The sequence below is a fragment of the Panthera uncia genome, chromosome B4 (genome assembly GCF_023721935.1).
Source record: "Panthera uncia isolate 11264 chromosome B4, Puncia_PCG_1.0, whole genome shotgun sequence".
Taxonomy (NCBI): domain Eukaryota; kingdom Metazoa; phylum Chordata; class Mammalia; order Carnivora; family Felidae; genus Panthera; species Panthera uncia.
Window position 1 is genome coordinate 95,996,824 of NC_064809.1, and position 27,027 is coordinate 96,023,850.

At 35.1% G+C, this 27,027-nt stretch overlaps 1 long non-coding RNA gene across 1 annotated transcript; it reads left to right on the forward strand.

Moving 5' to 3' along the window:
- Positions 1 to 23,872: 23,872 nt before the first annotated feature.
- LOC125920432 (uncharacterized) lies at positions 23,873 to 26,452 on the forward strand. The gene is made up of 2 exons (XR_007457048.1): positions 23,873 to 24,097; positions 26,124 to 26,452. It is a non-coding gene; the product is annotated as an uncharacterized LOC125920432 (long non-coding RNA).
- Positions 26,453 to 27,027: the final 575 nt, after the last annotated feature.

A 27,027-nucleotide genomic window follows, 5' to 3' on the forward strand; every position in this document is an offset into this window, starting at 1 on the left:
TCATTATTTTATGTGATGACTTTTTTTTTTTGTAATGTTTATTTTTGAGAGAGAGACAGAGCACGAGTGGAGGAGGGGCAGAGAGAGAGGGAGACACAGAATCTGAAGCAGGCTCCAGACTCCAGCTGTCAGCACAGAGCCCAACGTGGGGCTCAAACTCACCAACTGTGAGATCATGACCTGAGCTAACGATGGACTCTCAGCCCGCTGAGCCACCAAGGCGCCCCCACGACTTTCTTTTAAATAATGAATTTAATGTTTGTACAAATGACACTTGCTCATTACAAAATGCTGGAGAAAATCACAACAAAGAACAGAACATATTGTAATTCTGTGTATGATTCTCCTAAATATTTTTTCTTTTTTAAGTCTTCAAGTATGACAATTCCATCTTTTCATACTTTTTAAAAAAGCTCTGTTAGCACCCCAACATGAAATAGGTAAATCTAACAAAATATGAACAAGATCTATCTGAAAAAAACTATGGAACTCTGACAAAAGAAATCAAAGACCTTGCTCAAAAATTTCTATACTGTTATTTTGATCCCTTAATTCAGCTGTATGATCCATTAAATTTTTTATGATATTTTTAAATTATGGAGGTGTACTTCTTGACCTGAATAATATTTCTTGCATAGTTGCTTCTCCTTTGTCTTCTGCAAACAACTACCCTAAACTCACCTGAAATTTATGCCCATGCAGAAAAAGTTTTTTAATTTAAGGGCTTCTTTATAAAGTTTTGTTTTGTTATGCTTGTCATTCAGAAACATTCCAAAATAGTTCCAAATATTTTTCTTTGATTTTTTCTTGAATGAGATGCAGCACCAGTTTGAATACACAGATTCTATTTAATTTCAAAAAATGTTAAATCATGTTACCTAGATTATATTTTTTATTTGTTTTCATTTCTCCTTAGAATATTTTGTCTTCTCCCTTTTCTCTATTTAATATGATCTCTCATCTAGTTTATCTTTTTGTCTTTTTCCTTTGCAATCTTGGAGAACTTCTCAAGTTTGACCAGTGGTCAGTGATTTGATTTCCCTTAATGTAAATTTCACTTTGTATTAATTCCATGAGGATTTAATTTTGTCTTTGCATTTTGTTGGTATTCTTACAGTCTTTCATAATGATGTCAAGTTACTGTTTCATTCTGAAAGCATCTTTTCATCTGGTTGACTTTTTCAACTCATCTTAAAGAATTTCCATTTCAATGTCTTCTGTCCTAAGAATTATTTTCTCCTATTTTATAGAGACCAACCCATTCTTAATTCTGTGGGCAATACAAATAAAAATGTTTCCAATGTTTTCTTATAAATTTTACAGTACATTATTTTTATAACTGTGTTCTTCTTCCTTTTATTTTTCTTGGTAATTAATAGTTTCTTCCCCATTCATCCACTCACCTCATGGTGTTTTCTCAAAGGCATTTATTTTCTCTTTCTTTTCTTTCTTTCTTTCCCTTCCTTCTTCCTTTTTCTTTTTCTTTTTCTTTTGTCTTTTTTCTTTTCTTTTTTTTTTTTCATTTGTCCATTCTCAGTGTTACCAGTAGAAAACATTTGTCTTCATTTCAGGCTTTTATTCAATTTCAGTTTTCTTGTACTCAGGAACTCTGACCCAATCAAGTATACAAGGACATGCTAAGAATTACATTTCTTAGAAACATTACAATCTGAGATTTTTCATCTCTCTTTCCTGCCTATAGTGTTTGAGTTTTGTATAAATCACTTTCTAGAATGTCTTCAACCACATATCAGCCAGGTTATGATTATTTATTTCCTGAGAATTGTTGTCCTTTCCTACATATTGAAGTAGATGTTTGAAATGAAGGAAATTGACATTTTGGTTTTCTTTTACTGATCTCAAAATAAAAAGATATTTGTACAAATTATGTTTTTACTAATACTGGTTCTGTGAGTCAAATGATTGACAGTAGAATATTTTTGAAATAATTTCCAGTATGTAGTTGGGTGGTATTGATTTTATAATAAAAATCTTGGATGTTCTTTGGTGAAATACTTAGTCAAGTATTTATTATGGTCAAGATTTTCTTCCCAATAAAGAATAAAAGTCCTTCCAGAGAGTTGCTTTTGATTAGCAGATAGTATTTCATATTATGAGTTCTGTTGTTTTAAGTCTATCCAGATATTTATTAAGATGTTGAGAGTGACAGATGGTAGCCAGACTTATCATGGGGATTATTTTGTAACATACAAAAAATGAATCACTATGATGTATACCTGAAACTAATAAGATATTATATATTAATTATACTTAAATAATGAAAAGATTAGATCAACTGTGTAGTGTGCATAACAAGGGGAAAAAGGCAGAATTCTAAAACATGACATAGCAGGGTATGCAACTAATGGAAAGAACTCTAAAGAAAATGAAAAGGAAAAATCAAAAAAAGAGAAACATGGGAAAATAGCATCTCTAAAGCCAATGGAAGAGAGATTTTTTCCAAGTGAATCAGTGTCCAAGAGTGCAACTGACACAGAAACAAAATGAAATAAAGGTAAAGCATCTAGTGAGTTTGTAAATTAATGTGTAAACAACATTGTCAAGTAATGGTTATGAGAAGATATCAAGAATCAGTGGTATGTAAAGGTAATGAAACCTAGACGTTTGGTCCTTTCTCCTTTTTCCCTTCTTTGCCTCCTAATCCCCCTCCTCCTCTTCTCTTCCACCTTCCTTCCTCCTCCTTCTCCTAGTTTTGAACTGGGGTTAACTTGAATATGCCTTTAGGCTTTACAGATGATGAAACCACAGAGAGAAAAAAAGAGAGACTACTAACAGGAAATAAGGTCTCAAAGTAATGATGGGACATCAGATCCACAACATAAGCAGGGGTATTACCTGTGAACAGAAAACAGGATACCTCTTTTTCAAGAACTATAAGGATATAGGAACGGCTTCAGATTCTTTCTTAGAGCAGAGCACTTGAGGGTTTCAGTCAGAATTATTTATCTTCACCATTTTGAATGCATATTGAAAGCCAGCATAGCATTAAGAGTTGACACTAAATTTAGCTAAGGACTGAAGAATAATGCCAGAGTTGCACTCTTAATAGTTTATTGTATAGAGACTTTTATAATAAGCTGCATATATTTATTTAGTGCAATCATCCCATAATTCTTTGCCATCTAAGAAAATCTCCAGTAATAACCCAACTAGATATTAGAGAGAAAAAGAAATAGAAAGACAGATAAATGTAATAGTGGTGGAGGAGGAAACAGGACCAGGTAGGTCATAAAGGGCTTTTAGAGACATTTGTTTCCAAAACAGCCACATCAACATCAATGACATAATTCTTTCATTATGAAGTTTATTTATTTTATTTTATTTTATTTTATTTTATTTTAAGAGAGAGAACACACGCGCACATGAGTAGGGGAGAGGTGTAGAGGGAGAGACAGGAAGACTCTTAAGCAGGCTCACCCTCATCACGGAGCCTGATGCGGGGCTTATATCAAGACCCTGGGATCAAGATCTGAGCTGAAATCAAGGGTCACTCAACAGACTGAGCCACCCAGGCACCCTTGAAATTTATTTCCATATGAATTTGGGTATTAGTAGAGCTAATTTTATCTCCTCTCATCTAAACTACAGAATTAAAGCCTATAGTCACTGAGGAATTTTAATTTCTAATTGTATAGGAAAATTCCTTAGAGAGAGAAAGACAGAAAGAGGGAGGGAGGGAGAGAGGTGTGTCTCTGGTAGTTCTTTTCTGTAATATTCATATAAAGTAAGCACATAGAAATATCTTACATAGAGTTTTTGAACCTGCAAAGAATCTAAGGGAAAAAACAATAAAATAGTAACACAATCAGGGAAATTAAACATTCTTGGCTGAAATTGGAATTGCAATCAGACTGAAGCTTAAAATCCTGGGTTCACTTGCACCGTCACCTTCTAGAAAAATGGGAGGGTCCCTATCAATGTATTCACATGACCAAGTATTTTTGTAAAACTTGCAATAGTAAGATATTTTAATTGCTATTGGTTAAGAGCACTGTCTCTCTCCACTCTTTCTCTTTCACATCCATTGGCATTGAAGTGGCCAAAGACATCTTTTAGGCTCCTGTTGAGAATTGATAATATTCATTTTAACTGCCATTTATAACAACTATTCAGAAAGTTACAATACAATAATGAGAAATTGCGAACTCCTTATTTGGACATTTGTAAAAGATTTTTCTTTTGTCATTTTAAAAATGATTATTAAAAACTAAAAAGGACCTATAGAAATAATCAAGTGCAAAATAAAAATGATGAATCTGAACATGTAAATTGATGAAAAGCATTCTGATATAAAGGAACAAGCTGCTATAAAACAGTTTTAATATAACAGAGATGCAAAGGGGGATAAATGAAATGAACAATTAATAGAAAACATCAAACTGAAAACCATAATTTGCACGAGAAATAAGAGAAAAATCGATTTAATTTTTTTTTACATTTATTTATTTTTGAGAGACAGAGCAAGAGAGAAAAATCTATTTAATTTTTTTTTGTTTTTACATTTATTTATATCTGAGAGAGAGAGAGACAGAGCACAAGTGGGGGAGGGGCAGAAAGAGAGGGAGACAAAGTATCCAAAGCAGGCTCCAGGCTCTGGGCTATCAGCACAGTGCCCAATGAGGGGTTTGAACTCACAAATCGTGAGATCATGACCTAAGCTGAAGTTGGACGCCCAACTGACTGAGCCACCCAGGTGCCCCTAGGGAAAAATCTATTTAAATATTAAATAGTGGTAAATATGTAATGATAAAGTATATCATTTAGGGAAAGTAAAATACATGTAAATAATAGAGTCTAAGAATCTATTTAAGTATGTTAGGTATAACTTATACGGAAAACTGAGCATTTAAAATGATGACATACAAAGGCACAAGTTAAGAACACTGACCAGAAAACTAAAATATAAATGGACGTATTGACAGATTTCCATACAGCTAGTAAAAACATACTTATACCCTGACATGCCCTGACGGAACATTTAACATAGAAAAGAAGTAAAGTTAACGTATAGTCTAGCATATGGGGTGGAACAAGAGCCTAGAAAGAAATAGAAATCATCTGGATGTCAGAAACATACTCTATGACCCTAGGTTCTACAAGACAGAGGAGAAAAGGCATGCAAAGTTCAGGACAAGCTTTTAAGTATAAGACAGGATGGCTGGTGGTACAAGGTGCAAAAGGATGTTTCTCAAAGATGAATGAATATGAAAATCATTGAAACACTGATTCTTAGTCTTTCCTCCAGAGAATCTGAATTCAGAGCTATGGAGTGGAGGCCATGAATTTGCATTTCTCCCAAGCTCCCAAACCATGCTCATGTTGCTAATCTGGTCTGTGAACTATATATTGAGTGGCACTGATTTAGACTTTAAATTTTATTCTAGAAGCTTAGATTGGTACTTCCAGCATAGATTGAACCCATAATTAGATTTACTTAGTCAATAGAAAAATAAAAATTTATGATACAGTGTATTTGCTTCTCTAATTGGCAACCAAAAAAAAGCTTAAAAGTGTTTGGTTTTAACATGAGTGTAAGAAATTTGGCATCCTTACACGATACCAGTGTTATTTCCTGAATTCTTAGTAGCCATTTGTAGTATTAGCCTTATATGTAAACCCATGCTTGGATCTAACACTTCTACTTCTGTGCAAGTAGTCTTGGTAAATAATCAAATATGTGTTCTACAATATACATACAAGATTATTAATCCCAGGATATTACCTAAGAACTAAATATACAAAATTCACTGATCTAGATTCTGGATAGTTAGTTTCTTTTCTGTCAAAAAATACTCCTTTGTGACTTCTTCTTTCTAGATGGAAGTTTATATTACTGACTTCAAATCTTCCTTCTTTTCTAACACGTGTGTGAAATGCTATAAATTTCCCTCTAAACACTTTTTTTTTGCTGCGTCTCAGAAATTTTGAGAAGTTGTATTCTTTTTTCATTTAGTTCAAAATATTTTTAAGTTTCTCTTAAGATTTATTTGACCCATGTGTTATTTAGAAGTGTGTTGTTTAATCTCTGAGAATTAGGGGTTTTCTAGCTAGCTTTTGGTTACTGATTTCTAGTTTAACTCCATGGAGAGTGTAATTTGTTTGGCTTCTTTTTAATTTCTATTTTTTAAATTTTTTTCTATTTATTTCTATTTTTTTTTAAATTATCTTTACTCTTGTAAAATGTGTAAAGTCTTATGGCCCAGAATACAGCCTACTCTTGGTGAATGTTCTGCATGAGCTCGAGAAGACTGTATTCTGCTTTTGTGAGATCAAGTATTTAATAAATGTCAATTAGATCCACGTGATTGGTGGTACTGTTCCATTAAAATATATCCTTACCTATTTTCTGCCTGCTGCATATGTCAATTATTAATAGAGATCTCTTGAAGTCTCCAACCATAATAGTGGATTGATCCCTCGCAATTCTATTGGTTTTTGCCTCATGTACTTTGACAATCTACCGTTTGCCATGCACCCACTTAAGGACTGGTATGTCTTCTTGAGAAATGACCCCTTTTTCATTGTGTAATGCCTTTCTTGGTCCCTTATAATTTTCCCACCTCATATTTTCTGTTTTTTTCTCTTTTTGTCATATCAGCTTCACATTTTTTTCTTTTTTACTTTTTTAATGATCGTCCTTTAGTTCACCAAATACGTTTACATTAAACAAAGTCACCTTTCAAAACCAATTTTACCAGTGCACAAGTAGTACAAATACTTTATGCCACAGTATCCTAAATTCCTCTCTTTCTGCCATAATAGCATTACTGTAATTCATTTCACTTATCCATAGGCTGAATTCACTGAATACGCTATCGCTATTATTATTTTAAGCAAACCATTTCTTGTTAAATCAATTAAGATGAAAAAATACATGATCTGATTTTATTTTTCCTTTTCCAGCACTCTCCTTCTTTAAAGAAATGTTCAATTTCCTTCTCATCCTTTTTTCTCTGTTCCCCTCTCCCCCAATTTCTTTCACAACTTTCTCTTTGTGATTTTTTCTCCGGTGTGAATATGTCTGCCCAAGTGAAGACCTTTTAGTATTTATCTTGCTTGGTGTTTTCTCAGGTTCTGAGATCTGTGTTTTGGTGTCTGTCCTTAGTTTCAGAAAATTCGTTGCCATTGTTACTTTGAACATTTCCTTTGTTATTTTCTCCCCTTTATCTTCTGTAATTCTCATTTTACATATGGTTTACATTTTATAAGTGTCCCACAACTCTTGGATACTCTGTTCCCTCTTTTTCACCTTTTTTCCCCCTGTTCACATTTCTATTTTAGACATTTCTGTTGACATTTCCTTAATAGCTAAATTTGTTTTTCTTTTTTTTTAATTTTTTTTTAACGTTTATTTATTTTTGAGACAGAGAGAGACAGAGCATGAACGAGGGAGGGTCAGAGAGAGGGAGACACAGAATCTGAAACAGGCTCCAGGCTCAGAGCTGTCAGCACAGAGACCGACGCGGGGCTCGAACTCACAGACCGCGAGATCATGACCTGAGCCAAAGTCGGACGCTTAAACGACTGAGCCACCCAGGCGCCCCAATTTGTTTTTCAACTGTGTCAATTTGTTGATGAGCCTATCAAAGACATTCTTCATTTCTTGTACAGTATTTTTTATTTCCAACCTTTCCTTTTATTTTTGTTTATTTATTATTGAGAGAGGGAGTATGCACATGCATGAGCGAAAGAGGGGCAGAGAGACAGGGAGAGAGAGAGAATCCCAAGCAGGCTCTTCACTGTCAGCACAGAGCCTGACAGGGAGCTCAATTTCACAAACCATGAGATCATGACTTGAGCTGAAATTGAGTCGGAGGCTTAACTGGGCCATCCAGGCACCCCTCAAGTATTTCCTTTTGATTCCATCTCTCTGCTTATATTACCCATCTGCTTTGACATATCCTCCACTTTTTCTATTTTAGCCCTTAGCATATTTAATCATAGTTGTTTTAGATTCCTGTTCTGATAATTAATTAGAGGGCTAGTTCTGCTAGAAATTTCTGCCATATCTGCTGTATCTAGATCTTGTTCTGATGCTTGATCTATCTCTTCGGACTGTGTTTTTTATTTGTTATTTATTTTTTAAAATCTTTTTAAATGTTTATTTATTTTTGAGAGAGAGAGAGAGAGAGAGTGCAAACAGGGGAGGGGCAGAGAGAAAGGGAGACACAGAATCCGAAGCAGGCTCCAGGCTCTGAGTTGTCAACACAGAGACTGATGTGGGGCACGAACCCACGAACTGTGAGATCATGACCTGAGCTGAAGTCAGATGCTCAACCGACTGAGCCACCCAGGCGCCCCCAAACTGTGTTTTTTAAATGCGGCTATTTTGTCTCTTGGCATTAATTGTGAATTTTTTGAAAGCGGGACATGATGAACTGGGTAAAAAGAACTGAAGTAAATAGGCCTTTAGTATGAGGTTTTATGTTTATCTGGCAAGGGGTTAGGCTGTGCATACTGTTGTCTGTAACAGTAGTGTCTAAAGGTAAAGTTTCCTCTTGTTTTTGTCTCTTTGGGTTTCTCTAGAGATTCTTAAATAAGGTCTGAGATATGCAGTTCTTTCAGTTGTAATCCTCTGTAATTATACAGGAGCCCTATTGATGTGATGATAAGCTGTATGGGAAAGAAAAGTGTTCCATAGTCCATCAAGTCTGTCTTTTAATGAGCCTGTGCTGGTTAAGGCCTTGCTAAAAATACAATACTATGGATGCATTTCAAAACAGTTACTTTCCTATTCTGGAAGCATGAGAGAAATTTTGTTTTTATTTTTCTAGTAAGATACCTAGAGATAAAACTCATGAAAATGTAGGGACCGCCCCCCCCCCCCCGCCCCTGCCTCCCACCCATGACTGGATTCCTTTGGAGTTTTTAACTCTCAGGTTCTCCACGCTGAGCTTCCAGCAATTTGTCAATTACGATTTAAGTTTTACTACCCCAGTACCGGGTCTAGCAGACGTTCATGCTCCTGGGCTTCTTTTTAGGTATCCACCTCTGTGCCTACAATTTTTGGAGCACCTGTTTGTCCTATGACCTCAATTCTCTGCTCAGGCAGTTGATTACTCTTTCTCCTTTCCACCTTTAGTATATTTACAGTAAATCTTATCAGAGCTTTCACATTTGATGTTCCCTGGAACACTTGTTCCCAGTTACTCCCATGGCACTCACCTTTCCATCATTTAGATCTTTGTTCAAATAATGGACTGATCATCCTTTATCATCATAGATTGAATGCCATGAAGAAATCTCTTGATGGATTTCTTTCCTGACTTCCCAATCCAAAACAGCCTTACCAATGCTAACCCATGCTGTAGCCATAAAACCTAGAAGAGTAGTTTTTCAGTAGATATTAATGAGTAAAGGAATATTTTCTTCTAGAGAAAGATATATATCGAGAAGTCTATTTCTATAGCTTTCTGTTAGCATCATCTCTATGTGTACTCAGTAAACAATGTTTAAAATTTAAAATCACCTTTCTAAGTAAACTTTTCTGTAAGGAAGACAAATGCATAAAGATTATATATTTTCAAGGTTCACTAATATATTTTGTTACTTAATATTTACATATTTAAGGGTTAAATGTATTTTCATTATTTTCTACAAATTAAAAGTACTTTTATTTCAGAAAAATCTTTTTTCCTATTTATGTGCTCTATACATTCTGTTCCATGTGCTAAGGATCTAGTAGTGAATACAGCCAACAAAAGCCTCGACTTGCTGGAGATCAGTAAGGTAGGAATAAAAATCGAAGATTGCCGTGGTCTGGAAGCCAAGTGCAGAAAATGTATCCAAGGGGAGTGATCAACTGTGTGAAATTCCCCTGAAAGGTTAATTAATATGAGCTCTGAGAATGGAAGATTGGATTTTGTTAATTGGAGGAATGTTTTCAAGTGGCTAGAATCCAGACTTTGAAGTGATAGAGACCTAGATTTGAAAATTTCATGTACCTCTATTCAAATTGTTTGTGCTCTCTGAACCTAGAATCCTGAAGACTATAAAATAAAAATCATAATGCCTACCTCATTGGTTTCTTCAAGGAATTAAAGGGAATAATGAATATAAAGAGCCTAATAAAGTAGCACATGATAGACCCCGCATAAATGTTATCTATTATGAGTTATTAAATTAGAAATGAGATGAATTAAAAAAAAAGAAGTTGGATGAATTTTAGAGTTAAGGATTTTTTGTTGTTTCTTTGCTTTATTTAATTAATTAATTTATTTATTTGTCGTTTCTGTGCTTTAAATTGTAGTGATGAAAATTTCAAGGCAGATCACTGACAGTGAATTTTATTTTGTTATACCTGCTGCTCCAGTTAAACAACTGGAAGTCTACGCCTTTGACAAAGGATTATGCTTTGAAATTCCCAAGAGAAATTGGGTCTGAGTATTTTAATGTTTGCATATTGAATTTATTTTAAACTTTTTATCCTGTAATGACTCTGTTTGGTGTTGATGCTTTATGCACCATTGCCTACCCCTTTGCATCATGTTTTCCTTAATAGTTTCTCAGAAAAAAGATCAAAAGATCATTTCCTAAGTAAGCATATCAGACACAATGCTCAATTTCTCATTGTATATTTTGCTCCTTCAAACTAGATTTAGTTCTTTTACATTTTGCACATTCAGTAAATATAGGATTGATCCTCAAAGTTTTCAAGTTTTTCAGCATAATTGTTGCAGCCAACCTAATATTTAGAGGCCATTTTTAAAGTTCATCTTCAGAAGAACTTATTTAATGCATAAATATATAGAGAGAGGTGAAGAAATATCTGAAAATTGAAAAAGAGTTACATACAAATTGAGCACAATTTGTCCTATGACTTTACAATGAACATTTTATTTGTTATTCTAAAAACAAAACAACATTTAATTCCATGTAACTCTTTTATTTCCGAAAGAATTAAATTCTCTAGTATTGTAAGACACATTGAGTCAGGCACAGATTCATCCTCCATTGAAAAGGGACTGCTTTGTAGAATTTTTTGTTATGAAGGGAGGTAGTCATAATAAAGATATTATTGAAATACCTGTTTCCTAGAATGAATTTTGATCCCACGCCACAAAGTCCTGAAACCAGATGAAAATAGAAACAAAGATACAACTTTCTCTGTAACCATGCTTTCTCTTCTTGAAGGGCAATGGCTCCTCCCAATGGAAAGAGAAGCAATTGAAAAACAAGATCAGCTTCCTTTTTATACCTGTCATAAAATAAACCAGCTATTGCTAATTTCAGCATAATGTTGATGATTGGGAATATTCCACTGAGGTCATTTGATTGTGTTACATATTAATCACCTAAATGAAGCAATGAATCCTCTTGGTGAACAATCTGAACACGTGCATTAAATTAAACAGAAAACAAGATAGTATTTTTTTGCCAAATTTGAATGTAGCATGATGGAACTTTAAAAAAAAAATCCAGGTTCATTACAATTATCCACTGGATTTTGTCAGGGACAAAAAAAAAAACACAAATCATGGGAAAATTAAAGCAAAAGCACTTCCGTTTTCAATTTGGCAGCATCTTGAATGTTGAGCAGTCTGTGAAGGATCATTTTAGTTGAGAAATAGATGAGAAGATGAGGCATGTGTGATTAAGAATCTTTTTCACACAAATAAGCAATTATTATGGACTCAGAAACTTTGTGTTTTTTGTTGTTTGTTTGAGAAGCTTGTTAAGTCATAGTCATTTTTACTAACATCTGCTAGTTCCATTTATACTCCCCAAGGACATAGTTATAAGTAGAAATTTAAAGAATTCAGCAAGATGCTTAAAAAACCATTTTGAATGTGATTCATTTTCCTTGAGGGAAACCTAAATTTTCTGAGTTTTTAGAATGGGAATCACACATATTAAATATTATCCTGACTTTTCACTAGTAACTAATGTCAGCTTTGTTGTTACTCTTTTTTGGTGTCTTGGTTCATTTTCTTTTCCTGTATTTGCAGGACAATATTTTATTCTACTTCCTTTAAATTCTATCACATGCTATACATAGACTAGAATAGAAATTATTTTGATTTTTGATTGATCGTTAGAAACAGTTGTCATATGAGAAGGCGTCAAATTAATTCTTTAAAAATATTTCTCTTGAGAGGCGCCTGAGTGGCTCAATCCGTTAAGCGTCTGCCTGACTTCAGCTCAGGTCATGATCTCGTGTCCCTGAGTTTGAGCTCCGTGTACGGCCCTGTGCTGACAGCTCAGAGCCTGGAGCCTGCTTCGGATTCTGTGTCTCCCTCTCCCCCTGCCCCTCTGCTGCTCACACTCTGTCTCTCTCTTTCTCAAAAATAAATAAGCCTTAAAATTTTTTTCTCTTAAATCACCCCTATTTTTATATTGCAGCTGCCCTATTCCAACTTCCCCACCTATCATTTCAAATCTAGATCATTCAGTAGCCTCTTTATTGGTATAGTTGCCTGTAGTCTCTGTCATGAGAGCTATTTCAGAATTATATTATCAAGACTGACATAATATTTCTCTGTCATTATATTTACCTCTAAAGTTATCACTTGATATAACTAGGCTTAGTCCTTTATATTTACATTTTAAGTTCTAAATAAATTATACTCAGAGACCTTTAAATCCATGTTTCGAGATAAGGCCAGAGATTACATATTCAAATTAATTTGAATAGTAATATTCACGCTTGTGATACAATTTTGTGTCAAAGTAAGATTTAATTTATTCTCCCATTCAGCAAGTATTATTAAAGGTACTACAGTGGATCTCATCAGTATTGGGGGAAGGATATATTTCTGAAAATAAGATAAAATAGTAGAAGCAACTAAGAAATAGGCAGTTTACCCACATAATTTGTGAATTTCATTATTATGAGTTTACCTAGTCATTAAAATTTATTTGTAACCCCAAAATCAACACTGATGAGCTTCGAGATCCATTCCATTCTTGGACATACACATGCACACTGTAGAAAAATAAAACTGAGCTGCCCAACGCACACATTCACAGCTGAGGTCAAATAAAGCTTTGCTCTGACATCTTGTTTCCTTTCATAATGTAAAAAGTGCCCTTTTCATGCTCTATTTAGTGCCACAGTTGTCACGTTTGTGTACTTTTTCTTGGTGATTTCGCTGTTTAAAACGGCTCTCAAGCTTAGTGTTCAAGTGGTGTCTAGTGTTCTGAAGTTTGCGAAGGCTGTGATGTGCCATATGAGAACATAGGTGTGTTAGATAACTTTTATTCAGTCATGAGGTATAATGCCGTTGTCCACGAGTTCAATGTTAACGAATCAGCAATACATATTAAGTAATACTTCTTGAAACAGAAACCCACATAAAACAAGATTATCCACTGATCAGTTAAGGAAAATGTTATGACCAGAGGCTCGGAGAAACCTCACTCTTTATTTTACTTTTATTTTACCAAGAAACAACGATTCAGTGTTTGCAGTGACTCTATAGACCATAACTACTGCTAGTAGTGACAATTGGCTATAAATTTCTTAAAGTGAAGTACACGCTATAAGACTACTGTGATATTCAAAATAAGAAACAATTTAATTTCTGGGATAGGTTCATAAAGTATGTTGTTGAAGAAAATAAGTTTTGAGCCTGATCTTGGAACTGTTGAATAGGCAGAGTGAAGGCTACTGGGGGAGCGAAGAGCAGAGGAAGAAAACAAAGAAGTGAGATTGGCCAAGAGGTGCTGGATATTGTTGGGTGGCCTGTGTCAGGATTCCAGGGAAGTGGGTGGATAGGTGGAAGCTGTATGATCTAATGATGAAAGGCATTGAGTACTGAGCTGAGAAACTTGTGTTTACTTTAATAGACAAATGTTGTTATGAGATCTAGGGTGAGAGAAGACTTGTTTAGGATTCAGATATATGTAGATGTTCCTCTATACTATATAAAATGCTATCAATGGAATAATATGTCTATGGCATCCATAACAAATAAATTAGTTTAATATTTATTGCCATTATAGTTTTAGATCTAGATATAAATAGGTTTAATACCTACAACCTAAACTCTGAATTAACTTCCTTTTCTAATTGGTTAATATTTATTAATGAAGACTCTTGATAAACAATATATATTGCTTTCCCCACAGTACGCATCCAACAATATAAATAATTGAGTGAATATGAACTCTCCTCCTTTTTTTCTTTATTTATTAACAATGGTTCTAAAATGTCTTTCAAGTCTACACAAAATTGATATTTTAGAGGTCTTTTTGGTTGACTTTTATTGAGACGATTAAATATTTTTATTACATTTCAGGAGAGGCTAATCAACTAGCTGCAATTAGAAATTAACATTTGTTATATTTTCTTCTGTTTTATTCTATTTGCATGTCTTAAATTAATTAATTCGTTAAAGATTTATATTATTAATTTAGAAAATAAGATGTAGAGAAGCCATATCTTAGGACAAGCTGTGTTCCTCTGTGATTCATTACTAAAAGGACCATCTGGAGACATGAAAAGAAAAATCTATTCCCTACACTCCAATGAAAGCATGATTATCTACTCCATGTGAAGAGAGATTTGGGAAGCGTTTTCTAAAGGCACATTTCAAAGATTGAAGAATTGTCTATCCCACTGAAGAGCAGAAACAGCACCGAGGGCATGGCAAAGTTAAATGAATTCCAATTACTAAAAGCAAACATATAAACATCTGTAATTCTAATAGCCATAATAAATCTTAGCAGTTGAAAAAAGAGAAAAGTTCTAGTTGGCTTGATAATTGGATCAATTTTTCACTTATGGGCTGTCAATTACTTGACATTTTAATGCATGCCAAATACAGCTAAAAGTATTTTAATTAGAATAACGTTGCAAAAACTAACCCTACAGCCTTAATTGTAGTTTTGAAGCACAAAATGTGCATCTGAATACCTATTTACTGAGCGGAAGTTAATTAAAAGCATAGTTTTATATTGAACGTGCACTGGGCAGAGAGAGGGAAATAATTGGCAATTAGGAATATGTAAGAGTCCATTCTATAAAGCTAAGCACGTTTCCCACAAACTTTAAACAAGTTGAGAATTTCATTATTTTGAGTAGTATCAGAAGTTGTAACAATTCAATTTTTTTATGTAATATACAATACATATGGCTGTTAGTTTCAAAGCTTCAATTTTGCTATGAAAACAAGTTATATTTACATGATAATTTATTATTTTCAAGTTAACCAGAACATAAATGATTTTGACTTTATGAAATGCTGACGTTTGTTTGGAGGGCCTCAGCAAATAACACCTCCCTTTTTTTCATTTAAGTTGTGAACCAATTGAGCACTAACTCCTCAAAGCATCTCTTATATGGGCAAAGTATGGGAAAGAATGTGAAGCCCAAATGGGACGACTTACACCCTGGGGCTAGGTGTAGAACAACCAAATTATACACTGCTTGCTCACCCCACCTCTTCTAGAGTTTATAAAATTGGAAGAACTTACTTTCCCAGGACTTGGAAGGCAGAATCTTTAGCTTGTATATAGTGTGCTGGTGGTTCTTTTAGCAAAGGTTCAATAAAGAAGAAAGAAAAATAGTGAATCTCCAGAGACCATTTTGCCAAAACAGCAAATGCTTCAGCTGCCCCACTATGATCCAGAGTAGAGAAGAAAGGATAAGGCACCAAATACCTCCCATTTAGAACCATTTCTAGCTTATACTCCTTCAGTCAAGAATCTTGAATTAATGCCAATTATCCAGCTTTAAGAAAATTGATTCCACCGCTGAAAGAAATAAGGGCAGGGCATGAGGCTAGGGATATTTAGGGGAAAATACTCCTTTTATGAGAACCCAAGCAATGGGAAAAGAGGCCTCTTCTAATGTAAACCATCTTGAAAGTTAGTCTTTGAGAGGTAAAGAATTTATGTTCTACAACATGGCAGAATTAAGATCAGAACTGAACTGCCGAATTACAAACCTAACACTTTTTCCACTATATATTGCTGCAGCTTTGTCTTAGGTCTGTGTGTTTTTGTTTTTGTTTTTTTGTTTTTTTGTTTTTTTGTTTTTTTTGAATTGTTTCAGCTTTGGCCATTAGGAGCCCTTTCAGTTGGCTCCTGTGACCCTCTGATATATCCCCTTCCCATCATTGTGGATCTTTTTCTTTTTCTTTCTTTTCTTTTTTTATTATCATTTCTTTACTTTATGTACCTAATAGATAGATGGTCTAGGCTCTGTAATTTGACCAGGATTTTTCAGAAAAAGGACAGCCGTATTATAGTCAATATTAGCCATATTATAGTCAATAATGAATGAAGAATCTAAATTGCTTTTTAAACTAATTTGTATATGACCAAGGGTATTTTTGTACTTAGGTTACATATTAACATTTCTAATACTCTGATAATTAACTATTCATTATCAATTTTCCTCAGTTAATTTGTGATTGCCTACACTAATCCCTAAAAATGTTATTTGCATAAGAACACATCAACACAAACATATGTTCAATTGATTATTCAAATCCTCAGGGTAGCCAAAGGACTTGAATAGACAGTTTTCCAAAGAAGACATACAGATGGCCAAAAGGTTCATGAAAAGGTGCTCAACATCACTATCAGAGAAATAGGGAAAAGCAAATCAAAACCACAATAACATATTACCTCACAGCTGTTAAAATGGCTATTGTCCAAAAAAAAAACAAAAACAAAAACAAAAAAACAAAAAAAACCCACCAAAACAACTGTTGGCTAGAATGGGAAAAAAGGGAATCTTTTTGCACTGTTGGTAGGACTTTAAATTGCTACAGCCACTATGGAGAACAATATGGAATTTCCTCAAAAGTTAAAAATAGAACCACCATGTGATCCAGTCATCTCACTTCTGGGTATATATTGAAAGCAAATGAAATCACTATCGTGAAGAGATGTCTGCACCCCCACATGCACTGCAGCATTATTCACAATAGCCAAGCCATGGGAACAACCTAAGTGTCAATGGAATAATGGATAAAGACAATGTGATGTATAGATAAATATAGATATAAAAAATGAAATATTATTCAGCTACATAAAAAAGAAGGAAATCCTGCCATTTGTAACAGCATGGATGAAACTTGAGGGCATTATGCTAAGTGAAATGTCAGCCAGAGAAAGAAAAATACTCTGTGATCTCACTTATCTGGGGAACGTAAAAAATCCAGACTTATAGAAACTGAGACTAGATTGGTGGTTGCCAGTGGCTGGAAGGTGAAGGAAATGAGGAGATGGTGATCAAAGAGTACAAACGTATGGCTATAATATGTAAGTTCTGAGGATCTAATGTGCAGCATGGTGACTATCCTTAACAATGCTGTATTGTATACTTGAAATGTGCTAAGAGAGAAAATCTGAAATGTTCTCACCACACACACACAAAGGTAGCTATGTGAGGTGATAGTTGTGTTAACTAACCTTATTGTGGCAATCATTTCATAATACATAAATATGTCAAATATAGAATGTCATGATTTGAAACAACTTACACAGTGTTTCTTATCAATTTTATCTCAGTAAAGATGGAAAAGATCCTCATGACATAAAGCGTAAGACGTGATGGTGTTTGGGGTGGGGGGATGGGGAAGGAAGGAGGAAATCTATGTTCTAAGTGAAGGGGCCCAGGGAGCAATCCTGATGATATATGGCATCTTGAATGGAAGCGTTCAGGTCCTTTTTCTCCAAGCTCCTTTCTTCAAATCTGAAGCCATTTGCCTGGAACTGGCTTTTATCAGAGCTAATACTGACATTAGTCAGGAGAAAATTAAATTAGAACTCAACATTCTCACTTGTAGTGAAGTATGATGTTACAACTCTAGCTATGACTCCTGCGGTGGTGTCCAGCCAAGTCGGGTCATTGCCTCGTAAAATTCTGGTGCTAAGAACCTTGCCCTTACTCTCCATCTTAACAACAAGCTACGTGGGACAGTTCCCCTGACACTGGCATAGCAACTCGCTCATATTATTGACAGTCTCCTAGCCTTCAACCAATACCTAGCAGTTTTAACCAGGGCTCTGATACCTGCTGAGGGAAATGTCACTGACTCTAAATTTCACTGCATCCTTTGTCCAATTCTCTCGATTAAGATTCTTCAAACTAGCTATCTGCCAATTCAGTGTCATTTACCCTGGAAAACGTATGTTGCTGAAAAATAAGCTACTCTCTTCTCCTTCCCCCAGATCACACTAAAGGTGTTGACTTATTAAACTTAAAGCAGATGTTTTAGCTTTAATAGGTGATTCCGAAATTCTGAAAAGTCTTCAAATAACATAGTGGGCGCATAGAGGTAGAATTTACTTCAGAATCCCCTTTTCAAATCACATTTCCTCTCCTTACCTGCATTTCTGCGAACCTAACATTCTATTGTACATATGCCTATTTGCCACTCTCAGTCCACATGATTTGGTAAAATAGAACCTCTCATGCCCAGAAGCTGACCTTGATTTATCTCCATGTGAATTAGTATATCTTATTTCTAGCCAGTGATTATATTTCAGAGACATGGATATTGAAAAATGAATAGGAGGTGATGAGATCTTTCCTGGAGAATTTCAGAAAAATGAAACACCAGCATTTTATTAGATGGTAGTAGATATAAGGCTTGTTTCTACAGCAAAAAAATGTAGCCAACACAAAGGAGAAAAACTGCAAGAGTATGAGGAAGAAACTGGATGGCGAAGATATCTTTTGAGCACCCAAATCAAACTGCACTTGAAGTCAGCTCTACTCTTTGAACTTTCAAACACACGTGTGAATAAAATTCCTTTTTGCCAGTCTCTGGTACCTGGTAAAACGGGCAACACAGTGTGAAAGTTATAGGACTAGAATAAGGTAAACTTGGATCCAATTTTGCTGTTTTCTAATTATACGAATTGAGTCAAATTGCTTAACATCTCTGCACATATAAAATAAATACCCAACCTACTCAAGATTTTACCTCATCTAGTCATTAGTATTCTTGGGCTGACATTGTTTAAGACAGTTTGGTTATTAGAGTGACAGTCTTTTAAGAGACAATTTCAAAATAAGTAATTGAGTAATTGATTTAGACTAGTGACTTTAAATTGAAGCCTTACTAAATTTTTAATTAGTGATATATTTAATCTATTGGATTTATCAGAGTGTTTTGTCTTCTATTATTGATTGTTTTATTTTTGTATCGAGGTATAATTCACATATTAGCTTTAGAACATTATAACAATATAATGATTTGATGTTTATATGTGTTAGAAAATGATTGCCACAGTAAGTCCAATTGTCATCTGTCACCACACGTAGTTACACAGTTTTCCCTTGTGATGAGAATTTTAAAGACCCATTCGTGTAGCGACTTTCAAATATGCACTGAAGTACTATTAACTCTAGGCATCATGCTGTAATTACATTCCCAATACTTAGGATATGTTTTTTACCCAGAAAGCTTAAGTATTTTGAAAAGAAATCTGATATAATAAATTTAGAATTTCATTGTTTAAAGTTTGATTAAGTTCAGAAACAGAAGCAAACATTACTTAAGCATCCTTAGAAATCATTATTAATATCCAATGAAGTTAGAAATAGAATTAAAAATTTGTAGAATAAATTTAAGGCACAAAGGAAATATATTTTTAATTTAAAAAATTTTAATATTTAGTTTGAAACAAAAATAGTTACTCTAGGTTGCTCTTTTATATATAAAAATCACCCTCAAGTGTATCAGAAAAGCTCACGTCAATGTCATGCAATCATTTATCCATAACTATCACTTTGGTGACAGGATCATGACAAAAGTATGCCTGGTGCATCATCTTTCCTTTCATCTATTTTATGTTAGTAGATAACACACTTAAGTGGTAAAAATAAAAAATAAGATTGATCTCAAGATACAATGGATGGGCGTCTGGGTGGTCGGTCAGTTAAATATTCACTTCGGCTCAGGTCATGATCTCGAGGTTCATGGGTTCCAGCCCTGCGTTGGGCTCTATGCTGACAGTGCAGAGCCTGGAGCCTACTTTGGATTCTGTGTCTCCATCTCTCTCTGCCTCTCTCCCACCCACACTCTGTCTCTCTCAAAAATAAATAAAAATTTAAGCAAATTTTAAAAAACCCTTGTAAAAAGAAATATAATGGAAAATACACCCTGCTTTAACTGTTTATCCCCAAACACAGCTCCTTTTCCCAAAGATAGTGTGACTGGTTGTTTGTTCATTCTACATCCTCCATAGATATTCTGTACATACATATCTTTTGTTTATATGAATAGGACAACATTATACCTTTTTTTAAACCTCAAATTTTTTACTTAAATATATCTTAGAAATGTATATGGGTCACCTCATTTCAAAAACGGCCAGACAGGGGGGCCTGGGTGGGGTCCCACTCTGGCTCAGGGCATGATCAGTTGGTTGTTTTGAATCCCGCATTGGGCTGACAGCTCAGAGGCTGGAGCCTGATTTGGATTCTGTGTCTCCCTCTCTCTCTCTCTGCCCGCCCCCCTTAAAAATAAATAAACATTTTAAAAAAAAATTAAAAATAATAAAAATGGTCTGGCAGTATTTAATTGTCTAATTTATCACTATTTAGTTAACCGATTCCCTATTGGTAGCTAGTTAGGTTTATTTTTCCTTCTTTGCTATCACAAATAATATTTCAGTGACTATCTGGTACAAGGTATTTTCAAACACATTCATGTATATATGGAGAATAAATACTCAGAAGAAAAAATGTTAACAGATATGACAACTTTTAATTTTGAAAAACTATATAATTATCTTCCATAGAAATTATTCCCACTTACATCCCCTGCCAACTCCCGCTAGCTATAAATAAGATAGTGGTTTTTTTTTTAAGTTTTAAGTAAATTCCCTATAGTATGAACTGATTCTCACAAGTCTCTCTACTATATTAAGTTTATATAAAAGTGAGAAAATCAATATTAAGAATAGTAATAACAGCTAAGGGGATGCTACATGTAAGACACATTACAGGTTATATTTCTTTACTGTCACATTAATCCTTTACAATGAATAATAGTTTCACTTTTTATAGATAAAAAAATTGAAGCAATGGAGAAGTTTCCACAGCTAGAAAGTGGTTAAGGCTGTAGCCAGTTCTTAAAATTTTTTTAATGTTTATTTATTTTTGAGAGAGAGAGAGAGACAAAGCATGAGTGATGAGGGGCAGAGAGAGAGGGAGACACAGAATCGGAAGCAGGCTTCAGGCTCCGAGCTGCCAGCACAGAGCCCAACGCGGGGCTTGAACCCACAAACCATGAGATCATGACCTGAGCTGAAGTAAGACAACCCACTGAGCCACCCAGGTGCCCCTATACTTTCAAAAGTAAAAGTGTACCTGGTAAACAACTGAGAAAAATAGGTTCCCAATATGTTTAAGTCTATATTAGCCTGAATAGTTGGCAAATAGCAAATGGATAAAGAAATGAAGGGAGAGGATGTTAACAAGAATAAATATGTGGTTTTCAGAGACCATTCTAAGGTGTTAATGACTGTTATATAGAAAACTAAAATAAAAATTACAAGACTGAAGAAACTGTAAAAATGGAAGCTGTAATGGGGCACCTGGTTGGCTCAGTCAGTTGATCAGTTGAGCATCTGACTCTTGATTTCCGCTCAGGTCATGATCCCAGGGTTGTGGGATGGAGCCCCGCCTGGGGCTCTGTGCTGAGCCTGGAGCCTGCTTGGGATTTTCTTTCTCTCTCCTTCTGCCTCTCCCTACCTGCCCCCCTCCACTTGCATGAAAGCAGGTGAGATCTCTCAAAACAAACAAACAAAAAACCAACCAACCAAACAACCAACCAACAAAAACCCAAGAAATGGAAGCTGTAAAAATTACCTTGGTTACACTCTTAGTATGTTTTCAGGTGATGACTCTTTGTAGTGCTTATACTTAATCTGAAAGTGATTTTACATAGTGATGCCCAGAGAGATGGAGTGGCTTAAATCTACTAGAAGTTCACTTTAATCTTCATGAAATCAAATGCTCTGTTTTGCACTTGCAGAAACTTCAAAGTTAGCTGAGGTAGTTTTTAGGCAATATTTTATCTTTTATTGGAATAATAGAATAAAGCAGTAATTTTACCTAGGTACCCCCAGGATGAATGTTGGATATGTTTGCTCTTCAACACATATATGCTAATGCTAATATATGCTAATGCAAGTGGTTTTACATTTTGTTGATGTGTAATAATTTCAAGAGGATTTTAAATCTGCTAAAGTGAAATTGGCAACTTGTTTAATTTGATACTATTTTTATGCAAATATTGTTAGTAATATAATAAAAGAGAGGTGCAGAAAATGCAGTTTGGAAACAAAGCTGTTTCTAAGTGCAACATTTGTCAAACCTCTTTGGGATTGAGCAGTTCTGAAAATGATTAATTGTGCATGAATGACTGAGAAAACATAAATTCAAATAAATAATTGTTTCCAGAAATGATTAAGTAGGCAGAAACCAATTTTATCATTTATTTTGGCATTGCTAAGTGAGGAAGGGGATTACATGTTGATTTATATGAATAAACATTAACTATAAAGCATCTAGTTTGGTCCTAGTAAAGTGCAAATCTTAGAAAATAAAATTTGAATCAATATTCATCTAATAAATCATAATGTTCTATAGAAGTCAAAAAATATTTGTAGCAATTTTATACATGTGTTTTTGGCCTACATTTTTATTTATTCTTTAAATAAGTCCCAGAAACCATGGAATTACAGAATTAAGATACTGAACCTGAACTTAAGCTAGAATTCAAGAATATTAAAACACAAACAGAAAAGTTTAGGATGTGGGACTTTGAATCCTCCATAATGACAGTAGCCAGTAACTGGTTTTGTCTAAATATGGTTATATAGAAATGGAATGTTGTTTCTATGGAATTCAGACTGAAGAAATGAACAGGAAGATGTCAACCTCATCAGATCTGCACAGGAGGAAAGATCTTCAGAAATCTGACGTAAAAAGCCAAGCCTAGCCTCTTACTGACCAGCAATGTTCTATCAGGTTTTCTTTATGGATGTATGCTGAGAGACAGGATTTTATCCGCAGTTTATCCACATATAATACACAGCATATTCAAAGATGCTCCTCAAAAAACAGGTCATTGACTTGATAATATGTTGCTATAATCAGGAATGGCTGAAAAATATCCCAGTTTTGGTTAATGCTCTATATTTGTTGCTCAGGATATACCTTCAGATATAAAAATCATCTATTCTTTTTCATTTTGATGTTTGAATTCATATATATATATGTGTGTATATATATATATATATGTATACATATATATATACATAATTGATGCATTCTGAATTATAATGATGTGCATTATAATTTAATTACTAAATATCTCATGATGCTGATGATAGAAAAAAGAATAAGTAGAAACACATATTATGAACTCTAATAATTTTACAACAGTTTCATGAAGTCATTTTTCTTGTTATTCTTTTGGAACTACTTTTAAAAAGTTCAGTGTCATTAGATGGTGTTTTTTTTTTAATGTCAAAATATCACACTTTAAGATTTTAAAAAACTAATGTGACATTTCAAAAGTAAAGATCTACTGTATAAAGAACCATGCCATTCCTCAAACTTCTAACACATATTTTAGCTAAATGTATCTTCATGCACAATTTGCTCTTCTCTGAAAATCCTTTCTGTCCTAATAACTCCATTGTCTGTCTCTGCCTTAGCTCAACATATCAAAAATCACATATTAACTGCCTACTATAGAACAAGTCTGTGCTAAGTTAGAAAGATACAAATATTAATGAAAACAACAATCCTTAACCTAGACCTCTTGTATTTCAATTGAGTTAACAAATACATGACATATAATTTCAAATATGGTACTGTGAAAAGTGTTATTATGAGATCACAGAAGATGGTCACTTATTGTATTCAGAAGATTCAGGAAAGTATTCTTCATGGAATAAAGTAATGCTTGAACTAAGATTTGAAGGATGCTTAATGTTAGATAAAAGGTGCCTGAAAATACATTTCAGAGAAAGGAACTAGAAAAACTCAAGTACAGAGGCATAGAATAGTATAAAATGTTCCATGATCATTTCAGGCAGACTGCTTTTACTAGACTGTAAAGTAAATTCAGAACAAGATGGCATTGAGGCTGGAAAGGTATGTATGCGTCAATTTATTAATATTTTTTAATCTCTTATTTTGGCTCACAAAATGAAAATTTTGTGGAAACATGAAGGTACCTGGAGGCATAGTGGATTTTTCCCTTTACAAATGTTCTTGCTGTAAATATTATAGGAAAGGCACAATGACATCAGCAAAATATGAATTATCATTATCTTCTTAACAATGATTTAGGAAAGGAGAGCCTGGGTGGCTCAGTCGGTTAAGTGTCCGACTTCAGCTCAGGTCATGACTTCACCATCCGTGAGTTCGAGCCCTGCGTCGGGCTTTGTGCTGACAGCTCAGAGCCCGGAGCCTGCTTCGTATTCTGTGTCTCCCTCTCTCTCTGCCCCTCCCCTGCTTATGCTCTGTCTCTCTCTGTCTCAAAAATAAGGAAAAAAAACATTAAAAAATTTTAAAAAATAATTTAGGATGATGAAATACTAATAACGATGACATTATTGTCTGGAATGGCTTTGTCACTTTCTTCCCTCACTGTCTGGCTTTAACTTTAAAGAATCATACATACCCCCTACCTTTTCACATTTCTGGGCAAGGGTCTTCCACCAGAACAACACTCCTGGTTTCTCATCCACCTCCCATGTTCACTGACCTGAAGTGAGTGCAATGACTTATCTAATGGGCAAATGGGGTAATGAAGGGGCCATGTGTAGCTTGGCTCACTCTAGTTCCTCTTCAGTTCTGGCTGCCTGTGATAAAAGGTGTTGCCCCAGTGCGTGTGTGGATATGTGAAGCTTGGGGGTTGTCCAGGTGAGCCAGTGACTGGGTTAAGTTAGTAGGTAGAATTCAGGGGTCAAGGATTACAAAGCCACTTGGACAAAAACTTAAGCATAAAACATGGAGACCATTATGAGCGAAAAACTGATATTATAATTTCCTCCTGTCTTTCCATTTCTTGGTTTGTTCCAACCTCAAGCAGAGAAGAGAGGAATGCTATGAACTGTCCTTCTAGAACTCTAACATATATGAAGTAATCATTTAATATGTATTCCTAATTAAAGCCGGCACGCAACAATGTACTTGTAATTGTTTCCCTCGTTAGTTCACTTCATCATACCTAGAATCCAGTTGCTCATGATGCCAAGTCGTCCTTGCAGGCCTCCTTTCCTCAGATGAAACTGTTCTTCTCTATTCTTCATGAGGATACACATGCGCATTTAATGATCTTTTCTGTGGTAACAAGATAATGAGCGGTCATGGGTTTTTGAGCTACCATCACTAAATAATACATATACAGTCTAGCATATGTTCTCTGAATGGCAAGTATCTTATTTTAAAATTTATTTATTTTGAGAAAAAGAGTGAGAGAGAGAGAGGGAGAGAGAGAATCCCAAGCAGGCACCTCACTGTCAGTGCAGAGCCCTACATGGGGCTCAATCTCACAAACCATGAGATCATGACCTGAGCCAAAATCAAGAGTCGGACGCTTAACTGACTGAGCCATCCAGGCATCCCATGACAGCAAGTATCTTAATCCAAATATGGGATCCTAGGGGCGCCTGGGTGGCGCAGTCGGTTAAGCGTCCGACTTCAGCCAGGTCACGATCTCGCGGTCCGTGAGTTCGAGCCCCGCGTCAGGCTCTGGGCTGATGGCTCGGAGCCTGGAGCCTGTTAACGATTCTGTGTCTCCCTCTCTCTCTGCCCCTCCCCCATTCATGCTCTGTCTCTCTCTGTCCCAAAAATAAATTAAAAACGTTGAAAAAAAAAATTAAAAAAAAAAAAAACAAAAAAAAAAAAAACAAATATGGGATCCTAAAACTAGAAAATTCACATTTGATGATGAAGTTACTTTGGAAAGGATGGGTCTTTTGGTATGTTTAATAATATCAAATGGTAACTAAATATTTCATCTGAAAAATGTGAGTAAGCTTTGGCTGGAGCTCAGCAGAAGAGCCCTGGGTGACAACAGCGACTAAGACAATGATGGTGTGGGAAACATTGTAGGATATCTCATTCGACAATTTCTGACTTCTACTTCTTTGCCTGTCTCTTCTAAAAGCAGGATAATGAAATGCCAGTGTTCATGTTTTAGAGAGGTCATGCAACAGTGCTAGCCGATGTCAACAGAAGTCCCTGATTATGACCTTCTTTCTCAAATAAAAGAATGTTAGAAGGAAGCTTTGATGCACCCTTATCTGCTACTTTGTGTGCAGAAAAAAAGAGAGATGCAGAAGTCATCTTGTAACAGTGAAGTCAGAAATCGCGTGCTGAAGATAATTCCTGGCTGACATCCTTGAGCAGTATGTGAAAACAAAAGCCCTATGTTTAAGCCCTTGTTAATTGGGTATTCTGCTACTAATTGCCAGAAATAAAAAGTACGTTTCAATTTTCTATAGATCCTCATTCTTAGTTGTGGACACCTGAAACTAATCTAGCTGGCTTATTCATTAAATAATTGGTTAGTGGAAGTCATCTAACAGAATTGTTGGGATGGCCTTTAAGCCTGGGCACTACATTTCCAGAAGTATACGTAAGGATAACATATCCAGGAAACATGACCAATCATACCATAAGGTCATTAGAAAGGAAAAACATTGACATTGCCCCTACACAATAGGAACTAGACACTCTGGCACAACTGCCCCAGGAGACCCACATGCAACAGCTGCCTTGTGTTTTTTATTTTCCTCATCCATGCTTCATGGGGGTTCATGTACATGACAGAGCCGAAGTCCCACACCTGCATTCTACCTGATAGGATGTTTGGAAAATGCGCCTTGTGAGTTGTCAGCCTCTATTGTTCAAGAAAGTAAGACTATGAAGCATGGAAATGAGTGGTGAGTGAGCTAATATAAAGTGTCTGCAACAAACTGTGCCAACCCTGATTGGTATTGGCTTCCTGGAGTGGTGCCCCGAAGATTGCCAAACATATGCAGGCTCAGCAAGAAAGAGTGACATGATTCATT